Source organism: Pelobates fuscus, chromosome 12 (assembly GCF_036172605.1).
Source record: "Pelobates fuscus isolate aPelFus1 chromosome 12, aPelFus1.pri, whole genome shotgun sequence".
In the NCBI taxonomy this organism is placed as follows: Eukaryota; Metazoa; Chordata; class Amphibia; order Anura; family Pelobatidae; genus Pelobates; species Pelobates fuscus.
In genome coordinates, this window is record NC_086328.1 from 113,894,013 (window position 1) to 113,913,692 (window position 19,680).

Sequence of the window (19,680 nt, forward strand, 5' to 3'; positions counted from 1 at the left end):
GGGAGGTGCTGACTTCCGCTCTTAGAGTTCCTCTGTGTGTGATGTCACTGACTGTGAAAACACATCCTGTTTGCTACTTTGAATCAAAGAACAGGCCCTGCGCTTGGTGGATCCCCGAGAAGCGACGGGGTTAATTGATCAATGGGGAGGATATAGAGAGAAGCGGATTTTACTTTTCAAAAGAACAGTTAGAAGAGAATAGACCTGCAAACGCAGGGGGCGTTCAAAGACAAAACCTTAACACTTTCAGTGCCAATAGTAAAGCAACGCATTGCTCTGAAACATGTTCCTCTGTCCTATGGAACTGAAGGATTAAACAGGATTTTAATCACATACATTTGACAAGATCAGTCCTATGCACCGGAGTATTGAATGAATCCCCAAGGATCTCATTCCAAAACAGACTGTATACACTGAACACCTGGTCGGTTCTGACATTTTCTGTGTGGTTTCATACACTGTGCTTATTGTTACATTAGTTAGAGGTGGGGTGGGGGGGATGGGTTGGTTTAATCAATCTCAGGTGCAGAGCTGACAATTGTAAATTGAGGTATTCAGGATTCAGTAGCCACCCTGCGCAGGGTACCCTGGCCATTTGGACCATGTGGTGTTCAGGTTAAAATCTGCAGAGTTTGACAGCGTTCAGATGAATATCTGACTCCCATCAATATCATTGGAGACTTGACACATACAGAAATAATCATGTTTTAAGAACAATCCATTGGCAGAAAATTCCAATATGCTATCCATTGTGCCTGATTGGTGGGATAGTTGGATATGATCATGAACAGGTTTCATTCTCGGTGGGCATCCATATGGCACGCTATCAAAACTGATCATTACTCCTTAAAGCAAGTATTAATCTAGGAGTACAAATAATACCCTTAGGCTTATAAACTAAAGGGACATTGAAACATAGAATGTGACAGCAGATAAGAACCATTCGGCCCATCTAGTCTGCCCAATTTTCTAAATACTTTCATTAGTCCCTGGCCTTATCTTATAGTTAGGATAGCCTCATGCCTATCCCACGCATGCTTAAACTCCCTCACTGTGTTAACCTCTACCACTACAGTTGGAAGGCTATTCCATGCACCCACTACCCTCTCAGTAAAGTAATACTGATATTATTTTTAAACCTTTGTCCCTCTAATTTAAGACTATGTCCTCTTGTTGTGGTAGTTTTTCTTCTTTTAAATATAGTCTCCTCCTTTACTGTGTTGATTCCCTTTATGTATTTAAATGTTTCTATCATATCCCCCCTGTCTCGTCTTTCCTCCAAGCTATACATGTTAAGATCATTTAACCTTTCCTGGTAAGTTTTATCCTGCAATCCATGAACCAGTTTAGTAGCCCTTTTTTGAACTCTCTCTAAGGAATCAATATCCTTCAGAAGATATGGTCTCCAGTACTGTGTACAGTACTCCAAGTGAGGTCTCATCAGTGTTCTGTACAATGGCATGAGCACATCCCTCTTTCTACTGCTAATACCTCTCCCTATACAACCAAGCATTCTGCTAGCATTTCCTGCTGCTCTATTACATTGTCTGCCTACCTTTAAGTCATCAGAAATAATCACCCCTAAATCCTTTCCTCAGATGTTGAGAATAGGACTCTATCAAATATTCTCTACTCTGCCCTTTTACGTCCAAGATGCATTATCTTGCACTTATCCACATTAAATGTCAGTTGCCACAACTCTGACCATTTTTCTAGTTTACCTAAATCATTAGCCATTTGGCTTATCCCTCCTGGAACATCAACCCTGTTACATATCTTAGTATCATCAGCAAAAAGACATACCTCACCATCAATAGATTGATGGTAAGTTCATTGCAGGCACAAACACAACTCAAGTGCTTTTGATAGGTTTTGGTATGTTATACATGCTGTGTATTTCTCCCTGCTCAAATCTCGCTCTCAATAAAAAAAAAAAAAAAAAAAAAAAAAAAAATGTAACCCAGCTTTCTGCAGCATAACTCCACCCCTTTAGTCACACCTCCCCTTTTCACAAAACATCTTCCTGATTGCAAGGTACACAGTGTAGTAGTCTTACCTTTTGACCACTCTAGTGCAAGGCTTCCTATATCTACAACATCAGCTAACACTAAATACCTTTGTTGCACCTATCTGGACATTAAAAAGGGGACCGTGTCCAATTATAGGACGACTGGCTAACAGCAACTTATTTTTATTTTGATAAGATTTTAGAATCAAACCAAAAAAAATACCATAATTACCATCCACAAAGAGCGTTAGCTGCCATTATAAGGCATGCTTTATTAGTTTATGTTATGATCTCATCTATCTGCCAAAACTTAACATATGAAGTAAACATGCAATCCGCTCTCCGGTACGATTTTCTAAACCAGTATCTTCTGCATCCCAGGTGTGCAGGCACAGGTAACTGTCTTAGCACAATCCTACGGATTCATTTGTAAACATAACTCAATATGAGCAGATTTCTAATCATTCTGATTTTGCAGGAAAATATTTTATTGTAAATACAAAGCCCTCAACACTATCCCTACTCCCAACCACTACTCCTAAACTTATTTCAATTACAAAAACACTAAAATCCTTGAAAATGAGAGAGATTTCCATGTATCCTTCCTGGTCAAATATTTTATAAATAAATAAGTAAAATATTACACATTCCTGTATATGTCCCTGCTTTCACAGTTTAGAAATAAAAACACTCAATGTGCAAAAGGCAATCTAATACAAATACTATAATAATATGTAGCATAAATCCTGTAATAAGACAAAACAAAAAAGTTAATAATAATGATTTAAAAAAAAAAAAAAAAAAAGAGAGCAATTGAATGGTTTACATTTTATTGTCATTTTTTTATGATTGTAAATGCAGTTATACAAAATTGCTTGGCATGATAAAAATAAGACAAAATGAAGAAGAAAAAATAAAATGCTACATATATTTTGTTATTTCAACACTAGTTTGCAGGAAAGCGTAACAATCACACCCCAGATTTTGAGTCCTTGAAAAGCTATCTCACAGCTGACATTGTTTTCAAGAACAGGCAACCAGATTAAAAAAAATAAATCCACTCTACCCCCACACTATCCCCCAAATAACGGCTCTCTCCAGCATATACTGTAGAACAATGTTTGGAGAAGTGCACAGATTGGTCTACATTGTGATATTCAAGTTCATTTCATAATTAAAAAAAACAACATAATATTTATAATTAAATACATATATTTATAGGTCACATTGCCACTTAGCAGGGACTACACTCTTTAGGGACTCTCAAACCCAGGCATAGAGGGATGCTGTCAGACAATGCCAATACAGAGCGAATTTACCGTACTAGATAGTAAAGAGAAACATGTTCACTTTAAATTAACAGAAAACCAACCAGGATTCAGCACATATTGAACTCAGTCTAAACTACATAAAAACATCCACCAAAACGTAACAGATGGGGGATTATGAAATAATCAGCCCCGCTGTAACCGGATGTAAAATGTTACATTTTTGAATAGTCCCATTTATTTATTTTGAACTATTTTTTTTATGAAAAGTAATCTTCTCATTCAATATAAATGTTTTGAAGACAATGTGGTGGAGAGTATAAAAAAAAATAAAAAAAAAATATTTTTTAGATCGAGAATATAAATTACATGCATTATAGACTTTATGTATTGTTTCTTTACAGTGTTTACAATTTAAATTAAATATGTTTTAAACAAATGTATACTGGTAAAGAATAGCAAGGGGTCTATATGCCTTTGTTATATATTACCATGCACTACCATATAAAAACAAGTTCCTCTTTTCTCTAGTAAATAATTTGCATACAGGGCTGCAAATGATAAAGTCACTTAAAATGTATCAATATATTAGCACCCTATTCTGTTAATACAGTGTCTAGATTTTCACTCTATATGTTCACTGTTCTTTTTAGAATGTTGAGACGATACAATGACTTTAAGAATACCCCACTTTATCCTTCGGTGAATCAGAACATTGGTAACTTAAATTACTCGAGCTTGGCTAGGCTAACTAGGGCAAGGGATTGAGAGCCAGATGTTACTAAAGCGCTTTTCTGGTGTTGGAGTGCATTCCCAGCATGCATTATTCCTATTGCACTAGGGCTGTTGCTCTTTAATGTTGCAGTATGAGTCGCCCGCAAGTTCAGTGCAACTCAAAGACAGAGAATCATAGATATAAGCGGCATTTATTCAGAACGGAAAACAACGAACTAATCCACTGCAATGAGTATACAGTTATAAGGATATTACAGTATTTAACTCAAGTGGTTTATAAAATAAGTTCGCAACAGAAAAATAAAGTCATACTTTTCAATTAAGTAAATATAGTGCTTTTGTGTAAGACAAAACATACTTGTCTATTCACAAATATATAAATAGATAGTATAAGTTAGTAAGCTTTTTAAAAATGGGGAAAAAAGGATTTTATTTTTTTAACAGTGTATTTATATACAGACATGCGCACACACGCATATGCGCGTATGTTTTAAGCAATTATTTGCATCTAGAGAGATAATGTCAGTGTGATCGATGAAGGTTGGATATATACGAAACAATAACCTGCGGTGAAATTTAAAATGTAGGAATATAAATTAGGACAAAAAAAAAACTGAATTGGCAATACAATTTCTCCAACTCTAATTTATTCCTAGCTTGATTTCAGCCTTAATTTAGGATGAAATTGCCATGTTGAGATTAAGTCAGACTTTTATTCCCAATTCCACCTTTTCCTAAATTTTAACTCATCGACCATTGATGAAGCCATCAAAGTCACAACTATAGAAGTTATCTGAGCAAAGGACAGGAGGTAAAATTATGCCGCAGAGATTCCCTTTAATTCAGAGAAAATATAATAAAACCGAAAAGGAAAATGTTCACGCCTTATATATTGCTGTTCATCCGCTAACCCTCCTAAGCAGTGTCATACACTTAAACACTAAAGATATGGAGATGGTTGGGTAATGTCAGTAATGCCCGGACAGAGTCTGGCCACTATCAGTAAAACAAAAGTAGATTACATATGCAAAACACGTGTATTTATATAGACTCACACACTTGTAGTTATATTATCACACAGACACACTTCAGGATTTATACAGTAACTAGGAATATGGAACCAAAAAAAAAAAAATGAAACTCAAAAACTAATAAATAAACACTGGTCTGCTAAGACTCTCAGTCCCAAACGCCTTCATTGGGGCTAAATAACAAGAGTGCCTCCTTTCATTTTCTCCTCCAAAGCAAATTTATTTTTAAGGTCACTGGAAAGTTGTGTCTGGTTTTTCAGAGTCGCCAGAACTGCTACAAAGCTGGGTGGTACAGTAAGTGCAAATCTAAAAGATATAAGGAGACAAAAAAAAAGTCCATTAGAGTTAAAGTTCTGACCAGAATTTTATGGGTTAAATATCAAAATATTCTGCTACTTCCTCCCCCCCCCTTTTCCAGTGATGCAAGAAATGAACAACAACAACAAAGAATATAGGTAGTTTTCATGTTTATCTAAATCATTTACTGATAAATCTGTAATCGGTAAAATGGCAGTGGTTATTGTTGTTGGTTAAGGCTATTTTCATGGTACAAAATTAAACATTTGATGACTGGTAGTTAGTGGCCGCTGAGGTTCTTTGATATCACCCATATGGATTAAAGAGTTCTGTAGTGGTTATGGTGCCAAAAGTGCCCTTGCACCCACCTCTCAGTGTAAGCAGTCAAATCATTTTGAAATTACCTGGGGCCTGCTGGTCACTGCTCCCTGCCTCCTCTATAGCCTGCTCACTAGCCAGATTCTCTGTGACTGAGCTAAGCCTGTGGTACATCGTTTAGTGCAATGACTGACAGTAATCCGCTGACGCTCTCAGCCAATGAGCTAGACCTGTACTGCACGGTGAAGCTCAGGAGAGCTCACAGAATCTCCTAAAAAGGCTTCAGAGAGGTGGGGAGAGGTGTCCAACACACCCAACATAAGAAGTCAAAACGTCCTAACACAGCTTGACAACTTACAGAGGGGGTGGCTCCAGGACATTTCTGGAACCATAACCACTACAGTGTGCCATTGTGGTTATGGCGTTTAGACTATTTCTTTAAGTAACGTGCTCGATGATAAGAATTACACTTTACATCTAGGTGTAAAGCGTAAAATACAAGTTACTGAATGCAAACATCCTATATTAGAAACATGCATTTATTTAAAATTTCAGAAAAGTACATTTAAAAGAGGAACTGTCACTTCCGAAATGTTAGTACCACTTAAAGGGACACTCCAGGCACCCAGACCACTTCTGCCCATTGGAGTGTTCTGGGTGCCAACTCCCACTACTCTTAACCCTGCAAGTGTAATTATTGCAGTTTTTTTTATAAACTGCAATAATTACATTGCAGGGTTACCTCCACCTCTAGTGGCTGTCTACTAGACAGCCACTAGAGGTCACTTCCTGACACATAGCACAGATTATCTGTGCTAGAGCATCGCTGGACGTCCTCACGCTGTGTGAGGACCTCCCGCATCGCTCATTTCCTCATAGGAAAGCATTGAAAATCTTTTTTAATGCTTTCCTATGGGGAGCGCTAATGCGCATGCGCGGCATTGCACATTAGTTCTCCTCGGCCGGTGGGCGGGATCAGTCTCGCCCACCGGCCGACGGAGACAGTAGGAGGAGCGGCGCGGAGGAGGAGACAGCAACAAGGGACATCGTCGCTGCCTCAGGAAAGTGACTGAAGGGGTTTTCACCCCTTCAGCAACCGGGAATTGGGGGGTGGGAGGGAGAGGATACCTCCAGTGCCAGAAAAACGGATTGTTTTCCTGGCACTGGAGTTTTCCTTTAAATAGCTAACTAAGTTTGCTGTTCTAAATTTTTTTTGTTAATCTTTATATATTAATTTTTCTTTTAATTTATACGCTTTAGGAGGCCAACCATGCAAATTAGTTACCGGTAACCCCCGCTACACTGTTTTCTCTGTTGATGCCTTAGTGTGCATTAGAGCTATAAGGATAATGAACCGACTGTCACTCAGAACGTGGAAGTGTAACAGAGATACGTTAGCTTTTTACTTACAACTGCTAGTTTATTTACTCCAGTAACCGCTGTAATGTATGTCCAAGTCATAGTCAGGATCAGTGGAGGGGAAGGTCAGTAGCGTGCCGAGGTTAAACATAGGGGTGAACCAAGGAAAGCTGACAGTATTTTGTAGCCACAACATCTATCAACAGTTGGAATGAACAATGCCTAAAAGCGGTTTTAACAACAAGCATGGAAATGTGCCTTTTTTGGAATTAAAGAAGAGGTACCAATTGTGTAAAAATCAATCGTGGCACTAGGTGGCAGTGTTTCTTAAAAATAAACGTTTCATATGAAGAATACTATTTACAGACTTTTTTTTATGGTACTTGCATGTCCAAATATCCCTGGTCATCCCCAATTAAAATATATATATTTTTAATGATGAATATTTTTAAAGTTATACATAAGGAAAAGTAAGATGACCTCCTGTCAGTGCCAAGACAGACTAAGGTTCCAGGGCATTCAGCCACGCTGCCCCTACCTTCTGGGACGCTTTATCATGCGCAATCAGAGAGGCACCGTCCTTACAGACTTAAAAAAAAAAAAGCTCAAGACCCACCTCTTCCATCAGGCATTCAGTCCACTCATCTGACCTTTAGAAACTCCTAACTTTTATGCCTTTATATTTGTATATTTGTAAAATGCTTTGAGTCTCACAGGGAGAAAAGCGCTATAAAATCGCAAATTATTATTATATATAAATAGGTCACCTATTAAACATCAAAATTGTATTGAATCGAAAAAAACTGATCAAGGCGGTGCAAATTTCAGGTTAAAATAGGCACGTTTGCAGATTTTCCCAACATGGTGCTTTCTCCAACTTGCCTATTTCGATCTTAAATTTGAAGTCCTCTTCTCAATTTTCAAGCACAGTGAACAACCCTGACAGTTTAATTGTGGGACCTAAGTGTGTGGCCATCAATTGCAAAGGGTTCCAATCCTACAAGAGAGATGATGTTCGGTTAGTAATTCCGTCTGTCTCCAAGTGATTGCATTAAGTGGATAAAGACGGGAGGCCCATGTGGAAGAGCAGGCAGACAGGTGTTATGTGACATGCTAGGTCTGTGGATGACATAGTTTGGCTATTTATTATAGGGGGGATTTTGTACAATAGATTTCGGGTGCACCTGGCTTAACCCTTTTCCTGCTTGTTGTCATATTGCTTTTTCTGTTTGGATAGCAGACAATTAGGAAAGGGTTTAGGAAACTGCTGAAGATAATATCTATTAAAAATGTTACAATTGCTCCTTATACCAACATCACAAAGGGCATGTTCTTCTCATGGGTGTGTTTGAATCTCTCTGTAGAAAGTGTAAGCACTGGGATCAAATGTGTGTCCGGACGGGAATTATCTGCTCACCGGACAAAGCATCAAAGTCAACAAGTAGAAAAGATAGCTGGATGTGCAGTGATGTGAGAGTGTGAATCAGCCTATCCTAAAATCCTAGTCTGTCTGTGTTACAAAGTATCCTGCCATAGAGAATGCAAATTACTGACCCGCTATATCCCTTTAATAAAAGGCACGCAGTCCAAATGTTAACTTTGTGGTTTTTTTGTACCTTTCATTCTGTAATAAAAATCTGTTTAAAACACGTATCTGGATGCATTACTCTAAACCAGTGGTTCCCAATCCATCCCTCAAAGCAGGGCCAGCTGTCCAGGTTTACGAAGTGTTCTCCCAGGATCAGACTTGGCAAACGACAAAATACTCTTGGATGAGGACTAGGTTACGAACCACTGCTCAGAACAAAAGAAATTGGGGTCTAATCAAACCTTTTATTCTCTCTTTTTTTTAACCATTTGCAGTCAACTTAGGATTGTTCACTGAACAGAACAAAATACACAAATTTGCAAAGTATAGGTCAAAATATACACAAATATAAATATAGTGAATTTGGACAAGTCTATTGGGTCCTAAATTTTACACAATTGGAAAAAAAAATAGATCAATGAATGATTTTTAGAAGGTGCTAGCTTTTTAAGCAAGCAGGATGCATCTATCATAGAAATTCGGGGAGGCATTTAATTGCCACTTTGATATCAAGAAAGATTTTCTATTTTGGAGCATTAATCGAGTTGTATTTTCCTCCTTTTCTGGATCAACAGCAGGGGAAAAAGGGAACAAAATAGACTGCAGTGTCTTTTCAGCCGAAATGACTATATAATAATATATGGTGTATGGAGTAAATTCCAATACTCTTTTTACAGTGCAGGCGAAGGACGTATAATTTATAACGCTGTGAATTCCAACACTCATCAAGTTCACCAAGACAACAACTAGACAACCCAACAATAGAGGCAAGAATTGGGGACTGCTTCACGACTATTAAAAAAGTTAAATGAATATATACTTTACCTTCATTAAAGTGGACTGAGTGGAGTTAGCTCCTTTGGATCGGGAGACCCCACACACATATTGTCACAAAGCGTCTTTGCATTTTTTGTCTTTTTCCGCACTGGATAAAAATCTATGAATGAAATAAAAATTTATTTTGTTAAGTTTGCTGTTGTTTTTTTGTTTTTTTTTTAAATCCAGAATATTGTTTACTAATGCTAATGTTTTCATGTATATATAGCACTACGGAATTTTGCCGGCGCTATGTAAATAATAAAATAACAATAATAATATACGCGCGTTTATTAGCAGGGATAGAATCTCATTTGATATTGAAAATTATGGACACATTTCAGAAAGTAATAAAAATAAAAAATTAGGCGTATATCATGAGTTTCCAGTATATACATTATTATTAATAATTATATTATTCTAAGCAAGATTCATTTTATTCCCAGCTGTAATATTTCTGTTCAAAGTATATAGAGACATAACTGAACATATCTTGAACTCATGTCAGATTTGTTCAATAAAGAAAAAAAAATAATAATAATAAAAAAAAAATAATAAAAAAAAAGACTTCTGTGATTTTGAAATGGCTTCTGATCACTATACTGTGAGTTTGGCATTGACACATCTAGATAGGCAATACAGATATTCTAAATTACACCATACACTGTAGAGGCAAATTAAGTTGCAAATATATAATAAGAGTTGATTTTTTTTTGCGTCTATGGTGTTTACGGCTTATTGGATGTGCGTAAATGTCACGTATAAGCTGCATGTAAAATTGAATCTATACATGTACCAACAATATTACTAGAGCGATGTATAGATACATTGTTACATTGTAGAAGGTGGCACATTGCAGGCAAAAAGAACATAGCTCTGCAGGTGAAAATAAGGCTTTGCTTATAGGCAGCAAAAGGCTCTGCAAGATATAGAGACTACGCATTGCTCTGCGGGACAAAAGATTTCAGAAAAAAGCTCTGCAGAGGGAAAGGGAGGAATTAACACCTAGCTCCAGTGAGGAATGAAAAAATATAGTGAAAAAAAACAAGAGAAAGATACAGCAGGGCATATGAGTGCTTACATGCTGCAGAGCACCGTATTAGCCATTGTATGCTATGTTTGATAGCGGAGCCAAATTACAAGATGAGTCAACCTTTTGGCACAGATCTGCAGTAATGGATTTATCACACACGCCTATAGCGCACACAGTGATATTCCATCTTTCTTTTCCTTTTAATAATCTACCAGCAGGGGGCTCCAATGAGACTAGCAGTTAGGCCCATGCCTTGGTGCACACACAATTACTCTTTACTGAAAGGCTGCAGTAAATTCAGCTAAAATTACTAGGAACAATAGGGGAGAGGTCTAGAATTCAGATGAAATTCTCTAGACATGCTATTATATGAATTGAGCAGTTGAGATGATTTAAGTTTTTAGGCCTCTCTGAGGTGGAACCTCGATATGACTTGGATTACTAAGGGGACATTATTAATGGGTCACTCCAAGTACCATAACAACTTAACGATTGTATAGATTCTGGGAGGTTTGCTGTCTCCATGAATGCAGTTAATTGCAAAGATTTGTAAAAAATTCTCTCTTTGATTTAGGGAATATGCTGGTGTCTGAACTACATATCCCAGAAACCCCCAGAAAGACTGGAATTTATGGAGCAAGTGCATATGCCATAGAACATACTGAGAGACTCCTGATTGGCTGCGACACTTCCTGGTCTTGTCAGAGATCGCTACTAAAACTTTAACTGTAAACATCTTGTTTCTAGTTTTCCTATTTTTAACTGTTTTGCATTAATCATAGAGCAAATTCTTATTTGGATTGTCCCTCGCAGGCCCACATAATCCCACACTAGAATTTACAAAAAATAAGTGTCACTATATGAAAAAATGATGGTGAAAATGCCTTGTGATAAAGCTGCCTTTTGTTTTGTTTAAATCCTTCTGACTGTATGAATCTACAGCTTTCTTTTTCCCATCTTGCTGATGTGTGTGATGTCCTTGTTTATTACAGGATGCCTATTTTAATGGCAAGCACATAAGGACATTGTTATTGTCATTATTAAGTTGTTGTGTATGCATGGTTGGGTTGTTTTACATTATCGGAGAAAAGAATATATCAACTAAAACTACTGCATAAACATATAGTATTATACGTATTTGTGCATAGAGTGTCCCTTTAGTTAAAATTACTGTAAGATGACACGTTGACGGGGTCAACTCTACATCACATCAGTTAAAAGGGATCACAGATAACCCCTACTATAAAATGGCTAACAAAGACGATTAAGGCTGGGGGAAGCTTTTTGGTGTCAATAGTTTCTAGAGGGGGGGGAGTAGTAGGTCCTCCCATGCTTAATTGGAGCCCTGGGGACTCCCGCATTAATGAAATCTTCCCTGTACCAGAGGACAGAAGAGAGAAAGATCAGGTAGACAGCTGTCTGTCCACCATGAGCATTGCCACCCCACAGATTTGTAACCCATTACATCAGACAGAAGGTAGTGGAAAAGAAGGCAGCCAAATTGTAGGAAAAAATAAATAAATATAGTTAACTTGTGGATTTTTTGCAATTTGGCAATTGACCTAAAATTTTAAATTAATTTCAGGAATTTTAAATTAATTCTCAGGCAGCAGACAAAACAGAGGCCTTGTACTTGTTTCTGAACAGACAAATTTGATTTGATGCTTTATAAAATGTGTGAATACTTCACATCAGATTTTTAAGCAGACAAAGCAGACAACGGACCAGAAATTGTAGTTTAATTTCTGACATTGTTTCTACATTTTGGTATTTGGAAGAACATTTGGAGCTTAGTAGAAGGCAAAAAAAAATATATATATATTTTTTTTATTTTTTTAAATGCTGCATTGTGATGGATTGATTTAAAAAAAAAAAAAAGAAAGAAAAAAGAAAAAAAAAAAAAACAACAGACAAAACCAAAACAAACAAACAAACAAACAAACAAAAAAAGAGAGATGTAGCTCAGAGCAAAGAATCCAACACACAAGTTCTTAGAAACCAGAAATGAAACCGAGAGTTTACAGTGTATAAAGCCAACACTTGTAAAATAACTCCAAAACACCGCTACATAAAAACTGCACTGGGATTGCTACATATGTCAAACTCCAGGGGTTAACACAACGCAGATTCCATAAATAATGTTTAAGTAGATACATCTTTTATTGACAAGTTTCTATAACTGAATACAAATACGTACAATATTAGCAAATGTGCCACAAAACCTAGCACACTGCTAACCAAACAAAAACATTCTCAGACAAATACAGAATTTAAAAATCACTAAATAATTGGACACGACTCACTGATTTGCCAAATTGAGGTCCAAATTACAGGAACGGAAAAAAAACAAAAAACCCTGAGATTTCAAACCCTTTCTGCATTAAAGAATGAACCTCAATATACAAGAGCGAAATGTATTTTCATATCGGTGTGTCAAATCAGACGTGAAATTTTTAAAAGAATCCCCAATAATAATAATAATGATCATTTTTAATCGCACTGCCTGTAAATTTTCCCCAGCTTTTATGGCTCTGGGACTTGACAGCTCTTTGCAATGAAATGCTGCCTAACTCAGCTGAGATCAGGGCCTAGAATCTGCTGTGCAAGCAGTTCTATTGTACTGGGGGAAAGTCAGCCAAGAGAGGAGGGGGGCATTTGCCCAGGAGACTAGTTATTTATCTGCAAAGACTGCAGCCAACAGAAACACTCACACTGACAAAGGCTTGGCAGGCTCAGCTAGGACTACATTTTCACTAAACCTGGAGAATTGACAAGAGAATTTTATATTTAGGCAAAAAACAACCGAATCTGGAAAAATACTGTACCAGACCTACATATAGCATATGTATCACAAATTTACCCTTAAATCAGCTGCCTTGGCATTAAATAATGCTGCCCACTGGCAGGGGGTGAGCTAACCCAGACTAATAGGTTCTGCTTGGTTGGTGTCAGACACTAGTTTCATCTGAACTCTAATTGTTTAAATTAATATTTAATAGGAAGAGTCTGTTTCTGCTCTCACTGGGGCGGTGATGCAATGCATTGAAAGAGGGTGTCTAGAGGACTGTAAACAGTAGTTGATATTGTGTTTCACAACCACTGAGACTCACTAAAAGTGACTCTGGGAGACAAAACTGTAAATATTGAACACAATGAAAAACACACACAGGAGAGTGACTGTAGCAGAGATAATGAGTATGAGTGCAACAGTCATACACCATTAATAGTAAATACTAGAACACTATAAATGTGACATTGTCAGTATATATGTGACACTATTACACTATTGGTAACATGCTATAATTGCAATATACATACTGACATATAATACTGTAACTGTAAGCGTATATATAACACTAACACTGTATGTAAAGCTGTAACAATATGTCTGTACATTTATAACTGTGAAAAAGTGTAACACTATAACACTTCGCCTGTAACACTATATCTGAAGCAGTATAGCTATAACACTTTGCCTGTAACAGTGTAACGCTATATCTGAAGCAGTATAGCTATAACACTTCGCCTGTAACAGTGTAACACTATATCTGAAGCAGTATATCTCTTTAACACTATGCCTGTCGTAGTGTAATACCACTATCCCTGTAGTAGTGCTATAACACTGTCTGTAGTAGTGTGACAGTAGTGTGACCCTATAACACTATGTCTGTAGTAATGCGACAGTAGTAGTGTGACAGTAGTGTGACACTAACACTATGTCTGTAGTAGTGGGACAGTAGTGTGACACTATAACACTATGTCTGTAGTGATGCGACACTATAACACTATATCTGTAGTAGTGTGACAGTAGTGTGACACTATAACACTGTCTGTAGTAGTGTGACAGTAGTGTGACACTATGTCTGTAGTAGTGCGACAGTAGTGTGACACTATAACACTATGTCTGTAGTAGTGTGACAGTAGTGTGACACTAACACTATGTCTGTAGTAGTGTGACACTATGTCTGTAGTAGTGCGTCAGTAGTGTGACACTATAACACTATGTCTGTAGTAGTGTGACACTATGCCTGTAGTAGTGCAACAGTAGTGTGACACTATAACACTATGTCTGTAGTAGTGTGACACTATAACACTATGTCCGTAGCAGTGTGACACTATGACACTATGTCCGTAGCAGTGTGACACTATAACACTATGTCTGTAGTAGTGTGACACTATAACACTATGTCTGTAGTAGTGTGACACTATGTCTGTAGTAATGTAACCCTGTATCTTTATGCCTCATATTACCTGTGATTAGTCCTGTATAAAGAGTCCTTTTCCTGGATCCAGTGCGCATTGTCAGTGCAGTTTTTTGATGGTTCCCCTGCTTGGAGACCCTATTTGTGTCCAGTCTGGGTATGTGGTCCATCTCAGACTGCTCTGGGGGCCCCTGGCTCAGTTGGGCAGTACAGTCCTTGTCCCGGTATAAGGCTGGCACAGTGTCCCCACTGGTCTCCTCCCAAATAAAGCGGGTGCTGGACAGGGGGACCCCCTCCTGGAAGTTAAACCCCCACCTTTGGCAGCTCTCCTCCTGGATCTCCTGCAGTCGGACCTGCAGATCTCGACCCAGCTCTTCATGGTCCACTGGCCCGAACAGGCTCCTGCATGCCCTTGTCCGCAGCTGGCAGGGGAAGGTCCTCCTGGCAAGCAGTTTGTCCAGGACCAGCTCTGCCCTCTGCACATGGCACATCTTGCCTGGCACCCTCACTGCACCTCCAGGGGCATCCAGTCAGCACCTCAAGAAGGCTCCTGCACCTAGCTCCCCAAACACACAGGTATCCCCAGATACACTATGTGCCCCGCAGAAAGTATGTACTTCTACCTATCCCCAGATTCCCTCTGTGCCCAGCACAGTATGTACCTCCTACCTATTCCAGATACCCTCTGCGCCCTGCAGACAGTAGGCACCCCTACCCACCTACACCAAGATACCCTCTGTACCCTGCAGACAGTATCCAATGTAACACTTCCAACTCCTAGATACCATCTGTGCCCAGCATCCAGTGTACCCCTACTTAGCCCAGATACCCGCTGTGCCCTGCAATAAATATCCTCTATATACCCCACAGCTTGTGCCTAAATCTGGGCACCCCTATAGAACCCACAGCTTGTACCCCAGCTGACACCTGTACCTACTCTGCAGTCAGCAGTTCTCTGGAACCAGTAATTTCTCTATCCTGCCCTGTAGGTATCATTTACACTACTGCCAGCTGATGCCCTCTCTGCCCTGCTGCCAGCTAATGACCTCTCTGCCCTGCTGCCAGCTAACGCCCCAGGTATGACTTGCAATCAGGAGGTAAAATATCTCTCTCTCTCTGCCCTTCCTGCTGCCAGCTAATGCCCAGGTCTGCCCTGCTTGGGGCAGTTAATGCCCAGGTCTGCCCTGCTTGGTGCCAGCTAATGCCCAGGTCTGCCTGTCAGTCAATGCCCAGCTCAGTCTGTGTTGCTGCCAGCTGATGCCTAGCTCCGTCCTTGCTGCCAGGTAATGCCCAGCTCAGTCAGTGTTGCTCCCAGCTGATGCCAAGCTCTGTCCTTGCTGCCAGGTAATGCCCAGCTCAGTCTTTGTTGCTCCCAGCTGATGCCAAGCTCTGTCCTTGCTGCCAGGTAATGCCCAGCTCAGCCTGTGTTGCTGCCAGCTGATGCCAAGCTCAGCCTGTGTTGCTGCCAGGTAATGCCAAGCTCAGCCTGTGTTGCTGCCAGGTAATGCCAAGCTCTGCCTGTGTTGCTCTGCCTGTGTTGCTCTGTTTGTGTTGCTCTGTCTGTGTTGCTGTATGTCCTGGGGACACAGGACTGTTTTCTACACACATGTAAATCCCGCCCCCTGCAGCCGCTGATTGGCTATTTACTTACTCTGTTTAGCACATCTGAACGCCCAGCTTGGCAGAGAGCTACCGCCTGCGATTGGTGGAGAGAGCTGTCAGTCATTCTGTGTTTGGGTTCATGTCGGTGTAGAGACGTCACAACACAGCCCAGCCAGCTCCTTTGTTTGCGATACTGAGGGCGTTATTCACTAAACAGTGCGTTGTGCTGGGTAAACAAAGGGCAGAAAACAGGACATTATTAATTTATATATAAATAAACAAACAAATAGCAGAAACCAGCACATTATTAATTTATATATAAATAAACAAACAAAAAGCAGAAACCAGCACATTATTAATTTATATATAAATAAACAAACAAATAGCAGACTCAATCCTTTCCACCTGATTTTACACGTTAGCTATTTTGTTCTTTTGTTCTTTTTTTTTTTTTTGCATTTTTGGTTTAAATTTACCCCAATTCACATTTTAGTAAATAGACCCCCACTGTGTCCAGAGACCCCAGCAGTCGCAGGGTTATCAATAAATCAATAACACAATGTCATCAATCCAGCAATGGCAGGGTTATCAATAAATCAATAACACAATGTCATCAATCCAGCAATGACAGGGTTATCAATAAATCAATAACACAATGTCATCAATCCAGCAATGACAGGGTTATCAATAAATCAACACAATGTCATCGATCCAGCAATCACTGGGTTATCAATAAATCAATAACACATTGTCATCGATCCAGCAATCACTGGGTTATCAATAAATCAATAACACGTTGCCATCAATCCAGCAATCGCAGGGTTATCAATAAATCAATAACACGTTGCCATCAATCCAGCAATCGCAGGGTTATCAATAAATCAATAACACGTTGTCATCAATCCAGCAATGGCAGGGTTATCAATAAATCAATAACACGTCATCAATCCAGCAATCGCAGGGTTATCAATAAATCAATAACACACTGTCATCAATCTAGAAATGGCATGGTTATCAATAAATCAATAACCCGCTGTCATCAATCTAGCAATCGCAGGGTTATCAATAAATCAATAACACGTTGTCATCGATCCAGCAATCACTGGGTTATCAATAAATCAATAACACGTTGTCATCGATCCAGCAATCACTGGGTTATCAATAAATCAATAACACGTTGCCATCAATCCAGCAATCGCAGGGTTATCAATAAATCAATACCACGTTGTCATCAATCCAGCAATGGCAGGGTTATCAATAAATCAATAACACGTTGTCATCAATCCAGCAATGGCAGGGTTATCAATAAATCAATAACACGTTGCCATCAATCTAGCAATCGCAGGGTTATCAATAAATCAATAACACGTTGCCATCAATCCAGCAATCGCAGGGTTATCAATAAATCAATAACACATTGTCATCAATCCAGCAATGGCAGGGTTATCAATAAATCAATAACACGTTGTCATCAATCCAGCAATGGCAGGGTTATCAATAAATCAATAACACGTTGTCATCAATCCAACAATGACAGGGTTATCAATAAATCAATAACACGTTGTCATCAATCCAGCAATGGCAGGGTTATCAATAAATCAATAACACACTGGCATCAATCCAGCAATGGCATGGTTATCAATAAATCAATAACCCGCTGTCATCAATCCAGCAATGGCAGGGTTATCAATAAATCAATAACACGTTGTCATCAATCCAGCAATGGCAGGGTTATCAATAAATCAATAACACACTGTCATCAATCCAGCAATGGCAGGGTTATCAATAAATCAATAACACACTGTCATCAATCCAGCAATGGCAGGGTTATCAATAAATCAATTACACGTTGTCATCGATCCATAATCGCAGGGCTATCAATAAATCAATAACTCGCTGTCATTAATCCAGCAATCACAGGGTTATCAATAAATCAATAACACGTTGTCATCAATTCAACAATGACAGGGTTATATCAATAAATCAATAACACGTTGTCATCAATCCAGCAATGGCAGGGTTATCAATAAATCAATAACACGTCATCAATCCAGCAATGGCAGGGTTATCAATAAATCAATAACACGTCATCAATCCAGCAATGGCAGGGTTATCAATAAATCAATAACACGTCATCAATCCAGCAATGGCAGGGTTATCAATAAATCAATAACACGTTGTCCACAATCCAATATCGCTAAATTAATAACAAATTTTCATAAATTCAAAGTGAAATTCACATTTAAGCCAAACTGACTGAACTGACAATATTCTCTAAATCAGTTATGTTTTCAGTTTTTGCTATTTCTGGCCTAAAATCTGAAAAATTCACTCTAAATTTCTAGAAAATAAATCGGAATGACAAAACTAACGCCAAAGCCAGCAAGCCCACACTATTTGCAAATTGGACAATTTCTCCAAATCAGCTTTTTTTTTAATCCTCATATCTGCCATTCAAATTTGATTTCTCTAAATGTTGCAGTTTAGTGAATAATACTGTTTGAACTCCTGAAAATTCACACTTTGCAGAAGCCCTGCTTGTGTTGCTAGATTAGAGAGGATTGTGGAGGATAGTGAGAATGGTCCTTCAAGGATGGTTGAAGTCACAGTTCAATTTCTGATATATTTCCACGTACCACAAAAAAACCTGTTAAAAATGAACATTTTACACAAGTTTAGAGGAAAAGTAGGATGGGAAAATGTCTCCAAACACCCCCACCGAGATCATAGACAGACCACGCTATTCCAGCCTATTATTAAAAGCCATATTTTGGCGATATATTCCTGATGTTTTGTTTATATACATCCTAGCCATCTTTAATATAGTTTACGTGTACAGCTGCCACTGGGAGGCTGCTACATGTATCTACTTCCTTTCTTCATTAGTGCTAGATGTTACTGCTTACGTTGGAAGACCATTTCAGATATCTGCCGCTCTCTCCAAATCACTGTTAGTGCTTACTACTTGCACTGGAAGACAGGTCCGTGTATCTACTACCCTTTCTATATTACTGTTATCCTTTACCGTTTCCACTGGGAGGGTGACCAAGTATTTCAGGCCCCTATGCCGCCGTCCCCAGTTGAAGGACCTCAGAAAACACGCCCAAAATGGCGGCACAAGTGATTCTTTATGACTTGCCAACAACATGTGGAAGGACTTGTCAAGAATAACTTGGTTCACATGCCATCCCTATTGGAAATACAAAATGACAACAGCTGGTGACATAAGACCCCAGACGCTGACAGTGTGATTCATTCCTTTTTTTTTTTTAAGCTTTCTTTGCGTCAGGGCCAGTAACGGACAGCTGGTATATTTACATACTGTTGTCTTGTCTGCTTTTGTTCAAAATACAGAGACAAATAAACATCCCAATTATTGGAACTGATTTTAAACACAGAACATTGGTTTCTCTGCCCCTTATG

General features: G+C 38.7%; 1 long non-coding RNA gene across 1 annotated transcript; it reads right to left on the reverse strand.

The window, feature by feature from the left end:
- Positions 1-2,821: 2,821 nt before the first annotated feature.
- On the reverse strand, positions 2,822-5,344 carry LOC134578571 (uncharacterized). The gene is made up of 2 exons (XR_010086109.1): positions 4,221-5,344; positions 2,822-3,998 (listed from the first exon to the last, which is right to left on the reverse strand). It is a non-coding gene; the product is annotated as an uncharacterized LOC134578571 (long non-coding RNA).
- Between the last annotated feature and the right edge of the window lie 14,336 nt (positions 5,345-19,680).